Consider the following 15,773-nt stretch of genomic DNA (forward strand, 5'->3'; position numbering starts at 1 on the left):
GAAGGAAGGAGAGAGAGAGAGAGAGAGAGAGAGAGAGAGAAGAAAGAAAGAAAGAAAGAAAGAAAGAAAGAAAGAAAGAAAGAAAGAAAGAAAGAAAGAAAGAAAGAAAAGAGAAACCTGCCTGTCCAATTAGACAAAACTGCTTTACCAAAGCTCATGCATCTAAATCAAATCTTCCTTACCACAGAACACGTTTCAAAAAGTATTAGTGTTCATTTTTTCCTAAACATGACTTCAAAGTAAGTTATCTAAAACCTAACATCGCCACAAAAGAGACCTCGGGGCGCAATAATGAGATAAAGCAGAGAAATGGCATTGTGACCCCTACAGTCCATGCAGATTGCAGTGCAGAGACTCCTCCAGAGAGAAACCTGAGAGCCCAGCGTAAAATGCTTTAGTAGGGGAAATTGACCAAAGACGGGAAATTACTTTGAAAGCTTTGGAGGTTGTCTCCACCGCCAACCAACGAGACACATCAGGACTGACTTTTGCCCTGACTCCATGCAGAGAAACAGAATGAATCGGCCGAGTGAGTTCCGCTGCGCAGTGCGCACTGCGGCCCCAGAGTGCGTGCCTGGCGCTGCCACACTCAAAACGTGCTAGGCTGCCGCAGCGTGCTTGGGCCGCGCGCCCTGCTCCGCGGGATTCCGCGCTCCGGGTTTCCTCGGTCACCAGCACCCCACGGGAGAGCCCGCCGGGAGGGGAACTTCTGCGAGCCTAGTCCTGGGAGTCCCTAGTGCCTTGCTCCCCTTTGCGCAGCCTTCCTGGGATGTCTGGGCCGGCCAGGTTGGCATTTTGCAACGGCAAGGATGTCACCACCCGGGGCCCACACCTAGCTGGAGCTTTAGATTGCCATAGACTCATGAAGCAGAGTTTCTCTTGGTCTTTGCTTAAGGAGCCTCAAGTTCTTCCAAGCTGGACACCACAGCTTGCAGCCCGGAGCAGCTCTCTCCTGGTAGGGGAGATTTGTCCGTCTAGAGCTGCGATTTTCAACCCATGTGCCCTGGCCAGTGTGCCGCAAGAATTTTTAAAACATGCAATGCCTGACTATTTATTTAGTCAGGAGCACTGACCGTTCTTAGATTGTCAAATAAAAAAATGACAACAGGCAACACAATAGTCCACAATAGCTGTCCAGTGTAAATGAATCAAAAGTATACCGACTTTTTGTCATATTGGCAACAAAATATATTTTTTGGTGTGCTGCAGAATTTTAGTAATTGGTTTATGTATGCCATGAGATGGAAAAATTGAAAGTTGCTGGTCTACGGCCCATTTGCCATGGGTGATGCTCTTGGTTTTCTCAGAACCAAAAGGTTAACTCAGCAGTTTTCCTGGAAGTGATAAGGGGTGTGAAGGTGCTTTGGGCAAATTGTAAAACTTTCTGCTTAAGGAGGACGTTGATCTTCACTGTGCCTCCAGAACTTCTGTCCCTTTAAAATAAAATCCCCCCTTGAATGTAAACCTGAGGCGCGGTTTTGTTCACTGCATTACTTCCAAAGCATAGAACAGTGTCTAATCGTTGGTAGGAAGGTGGTCAGTGAATAATTGTTGAATGAATGAAAGTACAAACATACACACTTGAGAAAACTGACCAGGTTGGAAACATCTGTGAATTCTCCTTGCTTTTCCTGGTAGGGAAGCGACCAAACATTTACTGGGCACTACTCTTTGCCAAGTCTTCTAGGCTTTGGCAAGCCAGTGGGAGCAGAGGAGGCTGGCAAACGTACATTGTTCAAGGACAAAAAGGGCGGTGGGGGGACCGGGAGGGTTACATGATCACTTAGCTCAAACCCTCTACTCTGAATTTTCCAAGGGTGATTCATTCCTTCCCCTCCACCCTCTCCAAACCCCGACCCCCGTCCCACTAAAATCATATTCAATAAGCATTTATTACGTACATAAAAAAGGTACTTATTAAACATTTGTTGATGGTTAGCATGATTTGCTCAAGGTCACACAGGGCAAGCCTCGACCCAGCTCCTTTCAAGACATATTTCTCCATTGCCTTTTTGGGCCTGGACCATCCTGGGCACTGAGGTACTATAGGGCCTGGCTCCCAGTACTCCCAGCATAAGACCCTAGGATGAAATGGCCCATGCAAAGTGTGGCTACCATCAGGGTTTCTTCAGGGGAGCCCAGGTGATGGGCTCACAGATTGTTGGGAAGCTTCCTTCTGAGAAAGGGATTTCTGCCGTTTTCTCCGTCACCTACAGCCTGCCAAAGGCTGGGTTGGTGGCCATCCAGGGCTGAGAGCAGCGGGAAAATCAGGATCCACGTGTTGCATCTCTGGCCTCAGTCTTCACCACCAGACTTGGCAACTGTGGGCGTGGCGAAGTCAAGTCACCCTCCCTCAAGCTTGTCCAGGTGCGGCTGTTCCGGTAGCCAGGATCCCTTTTCCTACTTTCCTTGCGAGTTTTTGCTAAAATATGGAAACATGGAATACACCCGCAGCAACTCCGAGCCCCTCCAACTGAGCATGCGCCAGTGCCAGACAGCTTTTGGTCACCGGCTACCGGGCTCTCCAAGCTGGGTCTGCGGAGCGCGAGGGGCGGGGGAGGCTAATCGGGAGGGGGGGCCAGGCTAGAGGGTGGCTCACGCGCCTGCGCATCCAGCTCCAGCGACCCCAGGTTTTCTATGGGATTCCCAATCTGCAGCAGAGATTTACCGGAGCGTGTTGCCCCAGCCGCAGGGCTTGAAAGGCGTGACCCAAGAGGGATTTAAGAAGCCTAGAGCTCCAGAGGGTAAAAAAGAGCGCGAGAGACCACGCACAGAGACGGCTGAACCTTTTGCCCGAATTAAATCTATATATAAAGAACTGTTGAGTTTTATCATTTTCGTTAAGTGACCGTGCGCAGCGCTATAACTGTAAGTGGAAAATACGATATTCGTTGCATTTCTGCATGCAGCCAATTGAGAGATGCTTTGGCTATTGTCACATACTTTGCTTTGCATATAGATGCGTCTATAGGCATGGTGACAGTTGCTTTGGTTAATGGTTGCTGCCTGAACGTGCTCTTAGTCGGGGGGACCTTTTGGGACAATGGGATGGGGGAAGGGGAAGTGTTTATATGCGGCGTGTTTTGGGGGGGTGTCTTAGGCTAGATTTAAGAAAGGTGAAACAGAGGTGCTTTTTAAGTTTAAGTCTATAAATAGGAAGATTTCCTTACAGAGATTTAAGTAACTAATTGACCAATTGTGAAGTTTTCCGGTTGCTGATAAAACTATTGAGCGGTTGCAGTCAAGTAGCAACCTGTCATTCGTGGGGTTAGTGCACCATTTTTCTCACCGTGGAAGAGCAGCGAAGGTGTTTGCTAAGTAAAACTGAGTGGACGAGATGGTGTGGAAATCAGGGTTGGTTTCCAAGCGAGATGTTAGTGTTTAGAACCACCGCAGCTAGACGCAAAATAAGCACATTTCTCTCAGTATTTAGAAATGAGCGGATAATTTTTCCTTTCTGATTTTTCGTCACGATGGTGAATGGGCAGAAAAAGGAAAGATGTTCCACCGCACAGTCAGCTGTCTATTTTGAACAGAGTCTGAGACACAGAGCGGCTGAATGGGGGGAGTCAGACGCAAACTAGTTACCTGCCTTTGCATCGTATTCGCATTCGGGAATGCAGGATGGGGAATGTGAACCCAGATGTGTGATGGTTGGTAGCGTTTCTTTAAAGGAGGAAAGGTCGTTTTGTGTTTTTTGTTAAAATGGATTGTTCCTTCCCAGAAACAGGAGGGGGGTCTTTGCAAGGTCACCCCCTCCCCCTGTGGAAATCCGAGGTGCTGGTGAAGAGGGGAAGAGGGCTGCTGGAGGAAATGGTGATACTCCCTGCAAGTGCTCGCTGCATTGCACGGATCAGTGCCCTGTGAGATGCCAGAGTGGGAATCCATTTTTCTAGAGTTGCCCTCCTGTCCATATTTTGGAGACTAAAATGAAATGGAAATGCAGTGGGTGTAGAAAACAACTGTATACTATCTGTGTGTCCATCTTTAAGACAAGAGAAGCAAGGGAGTTGTATTTCCACATATAAATTATTTTTAATTTAAAATAAATTTTAGGTTGAGAAAAATTTAAAAGGAAACTCTTGTGAAAACACATTTTATCTTCACTGCCATCAAAAGTGCCTACATGTGTGAGTGGTGGTAGTGGTGTGTGTGTGTGGGGGGGGGTTCTACATCATTGAACACCTCACCCATGAGTGCACGCACATTAAGCTTGGGTGTTTAGTAACCCCAGAAAATGCTGCACTGAAGCAGCCTGGCAGAATGGTATGAGGCCAGCAGACAAGAGAATAGCATGGCCAGTGTGTGCTGGATTTCCATGGAAAAAGCAGATTCAATTTCGGGGATGAAATGAAATAAATTATTCCCAAAATAGGGCAGATCATGATATGACTCTTTAACCTTTTGTCAGTCCAACTATTTAGACCCTACTCGTAGAAATTTACAATATGTTTAAATGAATGACATTTGAAATAGAAAATTTGAAAATATCCACTCCTTGGAAACCCAAAGTATAAATTATACTGCCTTCTCTGATCTCCTCTTTCTTACTTCAGGGCAGGAGGAGCAATTATTTGTCACAATTGAGCCATATTCCTTGTCCTCACTGAGAATGGAATCAGTTCCATGGTTAGTGCAGGGGTGCACCGCATTGGTAATGGGTAGTAGAGGAAGAAGGGAGAATTTGGTACTAAAGTTTATAGACATTTGGCCTCAGATACCCCGGTTCACAGGCTGACAGTTATAGAGGGTCACATCTGGCCCATAAGCATTTAGTCCAAATGCCTTGTTTTACAGATGAGGAATTGAGGCCCTGAGCTATGAGCTAGGGAAAAGTCAATTAACTTCGAGTCTACGGAATAAACAATTTAAAGGTAATGTTGAATAGAAATGGTTTCTTCTCTCTGCACTTTTAACATCCTCAGTGACATTGCTAAAATCTTCAAATAAGTGATTATTTGCTCCCAAACATCTTTGAGAGGCTCCCAAGGGTTCAGTTCACACCACAGCACTTCTCTTCTCTGCCTCTCCTTACTTGTAAGATCTCTTTCTATTTCTTTTATATTGCCCCTCACCTCTAACAGATCCACCGCTTTAGATGTTTAGTCTGGCTTTCTTGGCCTCCTCTGCATCTTAGTCAATTTCTTTGGAATTTTTGAAGGTTTTGAGAAAATGGGTAAACCATTTGGATCTTCAGCTCCTGTGTGAGGACTGCCCAGCCCTATCTCCATCCTGGCCCTGCTGTGTTCCCAGAATCCTTCGGAGAATTCTGCCTTCAGAGACACTGCAGGCGCCATGCTCATTCTTCTACTGTTTGCCTCCTCTTAAACTGCTGCAGCTACAGGCATTGGCACGTTGTGGAGTGAGGAGGCTGCAGTGTAAACACACCATGGGCTCTGCCAGCTCTCCTCTGTCTCCTAGAAGGCAGAACCCTAATGCAAGATGCCTGTCTCTGGCCATCCTGGAAATCCTCCAGATGAAGCCACCTTCAGAGAAGGGAAGAGGTGGGGGGACAGGAAGACAGAGAAGAATGCCTGCCTGCTTCAACCTGACCGGGCCCTATGGAGGCCAGCACTGCAGCTTTCTAAACCTTTAGAGCCTTTGAAAGGCTTGCGTAGCTCTTCCTGAACAGCTTTCTTCTCTGTCTCCTGGACGAGGACTGCAACGCAGGCAATAACACCTGCCTGTGTGACCCTTCTCTTTCGTTCGTTTCTTCTCCTTTCCCTCACTAGCTTTCTCTATTTCTCCCTTTCTTCCATGAATATGTTCTGTCTATACAGTAAAGCTCTAGTCAGTTTTAAAATAATCCAGGTCTTTCTGTTCCTTCTCTAAAAAACGCAATCTCTCAGGCACTCAGAAAGATAACCAAAACCAACCACAAAAGTTCCCTTGAGGGAAATGCCAGGAATTCTTACCTTAAAAAGATAAGGCATTAAGTGGGGCTTGAGGAAGACACAGTCTGAGTCTTTTTCCCATTTGAGAGAGTAGCAGATACCTTTGGAAGCTGTTGAGGAAGCAAGGTGATACTTTCTCAACACATTCACCAGTTAACAAGTTAATTTCACCCCTCCTGTCTTGGTAAACTTTTACTGAATTGGGATAAACTCTCTCTTGGATAGAATCTATTCCTAACAAATGTTCTTGCGTCAGATGTCACCTGGTCTTGCTATCCCATGCTGAAAACAGGCATTCCAGGATTTTTCTGAACACCAGGTAGCTTCTGCATACTGCAGAGCCTTATAATTGCTAAGTGCCCTGCTTTATTTTGCTAGGGTATGAATCTCATTCTGTAATAGAATAACGTGATTAGAAATGCTGTCCTGGGCAAGCTACAGGTTTTCAATTTGGGCTGCACATAGTTATGGATTCCAAACATTGCTGAGGAGCTCCATGGGGAGTTTCACATCAATATCAAATGCATGGTTTTCTAATTCACAAGAGCAATATATTTTAATGTCATTCTAAAGGTCTTTTTCTTTGTATTTGAATGATTTCTATGCTCCTAAGTTTACTGATTATTTAGGAAGACAGGAAGGCTCTTCTTTTAGAATAAATCACCTTCGGTTAATCTAAGGTTGAAATTGACAATGTCCATTTCAGCTATATTTAGTAGATATAAATATATTAAATTTTCTAAAATATCAAATGATACAGAGATAAATTAATAAATGATAAATATTTCTACTATACCAGTGGTTAATTCACATAATTAATAGAGTATATGAGCTGGAAGTAATCCATATAAATTACGTAATTCATCCTTCCAATACATAAAAAATACAGTATATTAAGGATCATTTTTATCTTAAAAACATGTCTACAGTATGAAAGCACGGTCCACAAGGGCAGAGATTTTAATGACCTTTTTGATATTTCTACAATATCTGTACAATGGCTTTTATAGTAGGTACTCTATATTTGCCAATTAACAAAAGTAAGTTGTATGTATCTTGCTAATTATATCAAGAAATTAAATCTTCTATTAAAAGCATGTGAATAATTTACACTGTTACAAATATCTTTGTTACTAAAAAGAAAAGCTAGAGTAAAGGTTATTTTATAATTTATTTTCAGTAAAGATATAAAGCACCTTTAAGAGTGCTTTTTAATCCACTCAAACGAGTATCCTTTCTTTCATCTCTTACTAAGTAAAATTATAATTTTACCTATTTTCAAGAATTAATATTAATAATTCAAAGAGGCAATGTAAACTTAAACTGTGGTAGGTATGTTTACCACTCTTTAAATGATGGGTCTTTAGAACTATGGAATTATTTTAATATGTTCACACTGTGAAAGGACCATAACACTGCATTTCTCATTTACAGTTGGTTTCTAAAGATAACTTGTACTCTCTTATGTGAATCAAAATAATTTGAGTTGCTCACAGCTTGAATCATTGAGAACTTCACAAATGGGAATCTTGGTGGTGCTTTAGAAACTACTTAATGAATGAAAGAGAAATGGAATAGCAAATTACTGAAGAATCCTCAAAGAGGTTTGACACTTTAATAATAAGGTGCCTATGAATACATTAAAGAGATGTTCTATACTCTGATCAGCTAATTTAAAGCATGCAAATCAGACAACTTCTTATAATTCTTATGCTTTCTCTGGATTTCTCAACTGCTTTACTTCACTGCAATTCTAACAAAGATGATCTGCAGTGTAGCCACCAATTGTTTATTTTTTTTATAAGACAGTGCACTATATTTCTAACCATTTGTTGGATAATTTTCAGGTGAAAGATCTATTTTCTTTTTCTCTAAATTACAATTAAGACTTGAAGTACTTTCATTCACCAAGTGGCCTTCAAGCTCAATGTAGCTAACAATAATTGCTGAACTTTTTATAGAAAGTAGATCTCTCTTAATTAACAAAGATTTCATTTTTGTGAAGTGTTATTCATAAAAGGCAGAGTGTTCACAAATCAGTTAAATTTATCTACAAATTATTATAGATCTATATAATGAATCCTATTTTTTTTCTTACTCATACAGGGACTTTCTGAAACTGGAAATCTGTCACTTTAAATGTACTTTTTTCCCCTTTCTTTGAATCTTGTTTACTACCTCTTAAGCTCCGAAGGACTATGAACTTTTGAGGAGCTGACTGTAAATAAATTTTTTTGCAAATCATTAACATGCTAAATGTGCTTTGGAGCCTGGATGAATTTTCTCTCATTTAAACAACTAGACCCTAGTATTTCTGCTCTTTCATATTTCAGAATATTTATAGCAGTTGAAGTTTTCTTAAAATAGTAGACTGATGCTACAGGAATCTGTGGTGTTTTATAATTTTCATTGTCTTTATTAATTTATGGTTAGTGTGTTTATTTCTGACTTCTTGAAATACAATCTTAAATTAGTGAAATGTCCCATTGGAGGCCCAGTAAGTATTATCAATAAAGTTGACATGCTTATTAATATAATATTTTATTTTATTTTTTTGGTATGTGCTCCTAGCGTCAACTGAACCCGGGACTCTCTGGTCCACAGGCCAACGCTCCAACTGCTGAGCCAAACCGGCCAGGGCAATATTTTATTTTTAATGTATCAAATAGTGCTGCACAAGTCTGGCTTAATTAGCAACTTTGTTACTCAAAATTGTTTGGCATTTGATGCTATGAGTTAATGGAAGACTATGAAGTGTTTTTGAAATACTTTCTTGCTCATGGGAATTTTATTAAAATATTAAAAACTGTGAAATAAATTGAAATTCTATACAAAACTGTTAGTTTTTCTTGTAAATATTTATAAAGGTATTTTTTTCCTCAGAGTCAGATAAAAAACATCTATTTACTCTTTCCTCATTTTTAACTTGTAAATAGGAAAATTCCTCAGTCTTCACCCATGTTTCAACTGACTCAAAAGAAATGAGAGGAAATGTAAACAAGTTTTCAAGCTAGATATACTTAGATGAAAATCCCCAGTTCCATAGTTAGTTTAATGAGCTTGAATAAGTGGTTTAACCTCTCAGCCTCAGTTTCCATTCAAAATAGTTCACAGGATTCTTGAACAGAAAATATAAGACTATATATGTAAAGAATATAATAGAATGCCTCATTATTAAATATGCACGATAAAAGGTAGTTAGCATTATCCCCTTCATGAGAAATTAATAGTTCATAAACCACTTTAGTCTCTGAACAGTAGGAATCGCGTTCATGGTGGAACCTCTGAATAAGGAACTGAGCTATTAAAAGCAGTGAACAGTTAACAGTGCTTAACCTACAAAATAAATTACTATTGAAGAAATGTGCCAAGCACTGGGTAGTCATTGTGGAATCAAGGTTAAATAAGACACAACCCTAGCCTTCAAGGAATTTATGACTAATGAGGAAGACAGATAAATGCATTCCAGTAAGTCAAGTGAAGTAAACAGGTGGTTTAGATGCATAGAGGATAAAATTTCTGGAAGAAATGCCATCATTATTCTGTCATATAAATTGCACAAAACAGAATATGGATCTAAAAGGACATTTTAATGTTTGTTTCTTTATTAAATACGTTTTAAGGTCATCTATTATTTTTCAATATAGCTAAATAATGTGGCCCTTGTCTCCCACCCAAGCCTCCAGTAGATCACTTAACTTCAATAAAAATATTTTAAAATCCCTGCCTTTTGATTTAAATATGATACTACAATACTTCTATTCTTTAATACCTTCCAAAAAGAGGATTGCTATCTGCTACTCTCCCCTTCCCTTATTATTCCAACTAATTTTATGCCTAATCTTTCAATGTCTATTTGTGGGATCTCTTACGTGATCTACTTTTTCAAAATATACATCCCAAACTCACTCTCTTTCCTCCTGCACTGAAAACTTGTTTCCAGCTCCTGTACACACACACACACACAGAGTCCAAATGACCTTATTGTCTTTAGCTCTTCCAAAAGCCTTTTATTTTTTTCTTTATCCGGATATATCTCTGTTGTTCAAAGTATTACATAGATTTTTCTCCCTTCTCCTCCTATTTCCTGCCTCATTTACTAGGGAATTTTAAGTGTGTTTCTTCTCTGTCATCAACAAGAAACATCCTTTTCTTCTTTTGAAGCCTATAAAAGTTGCACCTAACTTCTGAGGTTCTTCCATAGAGCAGACGTCAGATAATTCACAAAATTGGGTGGGACTTTTGGTTCTAATTAATTTAGGGGGCTTATTTTCTCACTTGTAAACTGGGGATAATATATTCACCTTATGGAATTTTGAAGACTCTCTATAAATCTACCACCTAAAAGAGCTTAGCAGGTAGTCAATAATTATTCCTCCCACTCCAGACTTCCACCTTCCCTCCTGTCCATCCTCTTCAATCTGCATTTCAACATTTCTCCCAGTCTCCTGTTCTGAGAATTCTGCCCTTTCCATGATGTTTGCTCTAGTTTTATGGTAGCTAAATAATAGCTGACACACACATCCCAGGTAGCATGGTGAGTATGGCCTTAAGAAAGGTATACTCGCCCTGGCCGGTTTGGCTCAGCGGTTAGAGCATCGGCCTGCAGTCTGGAGAGACCCAGGTTCCGTTCCCGCTAAGGGCATGTACCTCGGTTGCAGTTTGTCCCCGGCCCTGGTTGGTTGTGCGGGTGGCAGCCACTCGATGTGTCTCTTTCTCGATGTGTCTCTTTCACGTCGATGTTTCTCTCTCTCTCTCTCTCCCTCCCACTCTATCTGTACAAAAAAATTGAAAAATGTCCTCGGGTGAGGATAAAAAAAATAATAATAATAATAATAATAATAAAAAGGTATACTAACTTAATCAATGCCCTAGCTTAGACCTATGTCCCCGCATCTATTTGGAAAAGCTCTTACATTTATTTGAGATATGCCTCCCACTGAAGTTCCCAAAGCTTCTAGTGACTAACATCCAGTTGATGAACAAGCCTCCCCCACTCAAGTGATTTATAGAGCTTTTCATAAATGATGCCCAGGGACCTCTGCCAGGCTGTAATTATTTTTTAAGCATTATCTTCTCTCTCCTTTACCTTTTCCTCTGGGGTGCCCAGAATGCCTGTGAAACATTCCAGTGACACCTTTACTTCACTTCTTTGTGACTCTAGCACTATCACTTACGTATCTTTTGTTCTTCATATAAATGTCTATCAAATAACACCAAATAAATGGCACAAAGGGAGAACTTAGTGGTACCCACAATCTACGTTGCAGAGCATGTCTGAGTCAGGATTAGCCTATAAGAGCCTTCATTTGTCGAGTGTTCATAGAAGTGTGCCCTAATGCACATTGGCTAAGAGCAGAGAATGGATCTCAAGCTGGGTTGAGGGAGAATGCACATGCATACCGATACATACACACATGTGTGCTTACATGATATCTACACAATAAGTTCAGTGTTCTAACATAGAATATTCTACATTTTTTAAGCAAAATCTTCAAGAGCAAATAGCTTCATAACAAATCAGCACTTATGAGGTGGCATTAAAAAGGCCTGTTGAAATTTTCCTCATTCTAGATGAGTAGCTGAGTTGAAAGAGAGGGTAGTTTGAATTTGGTGGACATTTTAGACATTGGTTTGTTTTTTTTTTTAAAGAAATATTTCCAAGACACTCATAGTCATTTCCCCTCAAAGAGTTTCATGAAAATGTTTTTGAAGGAATTAGTACTTCCTACATACCATTCTTACATATTTCCTGCACATTTTCATATTAATAATAAATCTGAGTGGTCCTTATACAGACCCCAGTACTGATCTTATTGATCTTGTACTAATTATTGCATCAAGGTTATATCTGCTTATTTCAATACTGAGCTGAGAAAGGAGAGGTTAGATTGTATGTAAGTGGAAATTTATGTTTAAATTAGACTGAAATTTTTAATACCAAGAAACAATCACTTTTCTGTTACCAGAAAGTGACCTGAAAAGATATAGATCTGCCCAATATATCATCCTGGGATGGGAAAAGGAAACATGATAGAGCATATCTGAAGCAGAGATGAAAGAATAAAACTATATAGCCAACCCATTCAATAAGTTGATTATAAAAAGAGCAGTACAAATTGTCATATGATTTATTCATAAAACAAGAGGTCTAGGCAAAGGAGAAACTGAAAAGGATAGCAGTTTTCCAAAGAGGTGCTATGTAGATGACCATGTACACAGAAGTTTTATATCATTCATCTTTGGCTATTGTACAATATAAAATTCATCTGAATGTTGTAAGTTATCTCTGGCTAAGTCATGAGAACAAGGAAATGAAAACAGAAATAATTTATTTTCGTAATAAAATTAACAACAATGTTGTAAAGAACTTAGAATGTATAAGGCATTATGGTGGATATTTACACACACTACTGCTTTGAGTCCACATTACAGCTCTACAAGGTAAGTGTTTGCAAGGTATGCTTTATTTTGTGACTAAGTAACTGTGTCTCAGAAGGTAATTCATCCAAAGTCACACTGCTACTAAGTGAAGAGGATTCTCTCCACCAATCTACACAGGCTTAGAAAAAAATAAACAACTTTTACTATGGAAAGCATATAAATTTGAAGAGAAGAATGTAATAAACTTCCATGTACGCATCACCCAGCTTTAACTATTATTAGATCACTTTCCTTTCCCCTCCAGTAGGTTAGTTTGAACAAAGTAAGACATTATATCATTTCATCTACAAATATTTAAGTATATATCTATAAAGACTCTTTAAAACATGTCCACAATTCTGTGACACAACAAGAACAACAACAAAAAACTTAATATCATCAAATACCTTGTCAGTGTTCAAATCTCATAAGAATTGTTATAGTTTATCTGACTCAGGATCCACATAAGGTCTTACATATCCCAGTTGGCTAAAGCAGCATGTTTTATATAAGACATTTGAACAAGACCTGCTTCTTTCAAGAGAGAAGGTGGTATAGGTAAAAGAGACATGGCTTCAGAGATGAGTGTAGTCACTCTGAAAAAGTTATTTAACATTGGTAAAATAGACATTATATCCCTGAGATTAATGGCAAGGATGAATAACATAATGTCTATGGAAGTGCTTAGCACAGTGTCTGGCATTTATAAGGTCTTCAATGAATATTCATTTTCCTTTCTAAAAAAGAAAGAAAGAAAATTTACAAGGGAAAAATGGAATAATAGGCCAAGAAGCTTGAAGAAACTTATTGGAATACTTTGGCGACTGATCCCTTGAAATCACTCCCATTTTGTTTCTGGATGGAAATTTGACTACAATTGTGCCAAAGTGGCTACTGACTAATGACTCTGAATCCTCCCCACTGTATGTTTATAGCTCTGTATGGTTTCCCACATGAAAAGGGAGTGAATTTTTTACTTTAAAATGATCTCAAATTTAGAAAAATGACAATATTGTAAAATATTTTTAACTTCATGTTGAATAAAGATAATTAAAAAAATAAAATATGATGTGTTAACAGAGGTTAATATAATGTTGCAGAGGTCATAATTTAAAAATCAGAGGCAATTAATCTGATCAGATTTGAGTTTTTTGTTTATATGAACCCAGGCAAGTCATTTGATTCCTTGTGTCTCAGCTTCTCAAGTTATAAAATAGAAGTGCTGAATAAAATAATCTAAAGATTAGACATCAGCAACATGGGAAAATAGAAATAAAACTGGACTATAAATCAGAACTAAATTTCAATTCTGACTCCACCACTTAATGTCTGTGTTGCCTTAGGCAAATAATTTAATCTTTCTGAGCCTCAGTCTTCTCATTTGTTAAGTATGAATTTAACCTGTCTCACAAAACTGTTGCAAAACCTAGAGATGATCTATATTAAAAGCCTAGCAGAACCCTCACATTTAACTGACACTCGAGTTTTAATAATGAAGTAGTATTTACTGTTCTCAGAGTTTTCCATTTAAACTGAGAAATAAAATGAATTCATAATCAAGAAGTATACAGCTGTGTATAGCTGAGATGCTATCTCCTAAATTGGGTACATCTAAAACCATTTATGAAAGTAATGGGTACTCTTTCTAGAACATAAATGTTTGAATTCAGAACATTGCATTTATAAAGGCTCATAACACAATGATAGTAACATAATGTTCTTGTACTGTTTGTGCCTGCTTACTTAGAAAATGTAGAGCCCTGGTCGGTTTGGCTAAGCGGTTAGAGCGTTGGCCTGTGGTCCAGAGAGACCCGGGTTCGGTTCCCGCTAAGGGCACGTACCTCGGTTGCAGTTTGTCCCCGGCCCTGATTGGGTCATGCGGGTGGCAGCCACTTGATGTGTCCCTTTCATGTCAATGTTTCTCTCTATCTCTCTCTCTCTCTCCACCCCTTTTCCTCCTTTCCTCTCTCCCTCCTACTCTATCTGAACAAAATATGGAAAAAATGTTCTTGGATGAAGATTTAAAAAAAAATGTAAAGAGAGCAGCTTCTTCTATGCTATTCTAAAATGCCAACCAGAGGTTGCCGATAAAAAAAGTACTCAGCTTTTTGTAATAGGTTTATAAGGTTATACATCTGTGAATGAAAACTCACTGGGAAATGTTATAATAGAAGAAAAGCTAAAAACTTATACAGTATTCCAGCTAGCCTCTCTGAATTGTAGCTATTGATTCCTCTGGTATATAACCAAGAATCACATCATTTCCCTGAATTTGGAGCCAGCTTGGACACCACTGATTGTTTACACGGTGATTGAGTTTGTCTCGTTACAACAGTGAGAATATTCCAGTTTTGTGGTTGTCTAGGAGTAAATATAAGGGCAGAATATTTCTTTTTTCATTAAGTGAAGGAGAAAGAGATTTTTTTTTTTTCTTTTCAGAAGACTTTGTGTCTAGTTGTGTCAAAACTCATTTGACAAAACTCTAAGATCTAGAACTAAGAAAGGGCTGCTGTTGGCACTCCAGGCAATACATCGAACAATACTCAGTCCTGCAAGTCCCTGCTCACACAACAGCTCTTACATGAGCTTGATTTAAAGCTGGGGATTTTCTCTTCTTACGTACTTAGTGATAATTTCTTCTGAGTAAAAAGAATAACGCTTACTCACTGTAGAAAAATTGGAAAGCAAAACATAGAAGAATAAAATCACCTACATTCTATTATTTATAGGTTATATTTTTTCCTTTGTAAATATTGTTTCTAATTGAGACTACTCATTTCTTTAACATTTATATACTATTTTCCCTTATAATTAAAACTCTTCACAAATGTTATCTTAAAATATCATCCACTATAAGTATGGACATGGTTTACCTCACTATTCTTATTATTACATATTTTAATCTTTTAGGTACCACCAAAGGGAATGTCTTTGTACACATTACTCACCAGCGTTTTAAGGGCAGCTTGGATAATGTCATTGGAATAGATTTCTGGGCATCTTTAGTAAAATGAGTAATTCCTTTGAACCTAGGCTGGCTGTTTAGTGACCAAGGGTGAGATTCTAGAAAATAGTAGGTCAGAGGAGTCATTTAGTACTTGGTGGGAAATTCTTCTAAACTACTTAGTAGTTTTCGAGGCCGACTTTATGAGCAGATGGCTGCATTCCTTTTGGAAGCTCTGAAAAGTCTCCTTTGATCAAAATCGATCTGCAATTGCCTGAAGTCCCATCACTTCTGTCACTTTATTTTAGAACAGGAAGTAGGAAAGAGAGAGCCAGATCTAGTCTGAGATCCCAGAACACTGGTTTATACAGTTTTAATGCCATACTTTGCTTTTATTATCATTACTACTACTACTATTACTACCACTATCATCATCATCCTCTTCGTATCATTTCTAGTAGTATCTTCCTAATCAGTCTGTGAATTCCTAGAAAGCATATCCAGGGCATGAT

The 15,773-nt window shown here is 39.0% G+C and overlaps 1 protein-coding gene across 1 annotated transcript in view; it reads left to right on the plus strand.

Annotated features, from left to right (window-relative positions):
- Positions 1 to 2,617: 2,617 nt before the first annotated feature.
- Positions 2,618 to 15,773, plus strand: part of VSNL1 (visinin like 1) — an 85,307-nt gene continuing 72,151 nt past the window's right edge. The window contains exon 1 of the mRNA XM_036262926.1: positions 2,618 to 2,868. The gene's annotated coding sequence lies outside the window, so the exon portion shown is untranslated. The remainder of the gene's footprint in view (positions 2,869 to 15,773) is intronic.

The sequence above is a fragment of the Molossus molossus genome, unplaced genomic scaffold, assembly GCF_014108415.1.
Source record: "Molossus molossus isolate mMolMol1 unplaced genomic scaffold, mMolMol1.p scaffold_m16_p_15, whole genome shotgun sequence".
Taxonomy (NCBI): Eukaryota; Metazoa; Chordata; class Mammalia; order Chiroptera; family Molossidae; genus Molossus; species Molossus molossus.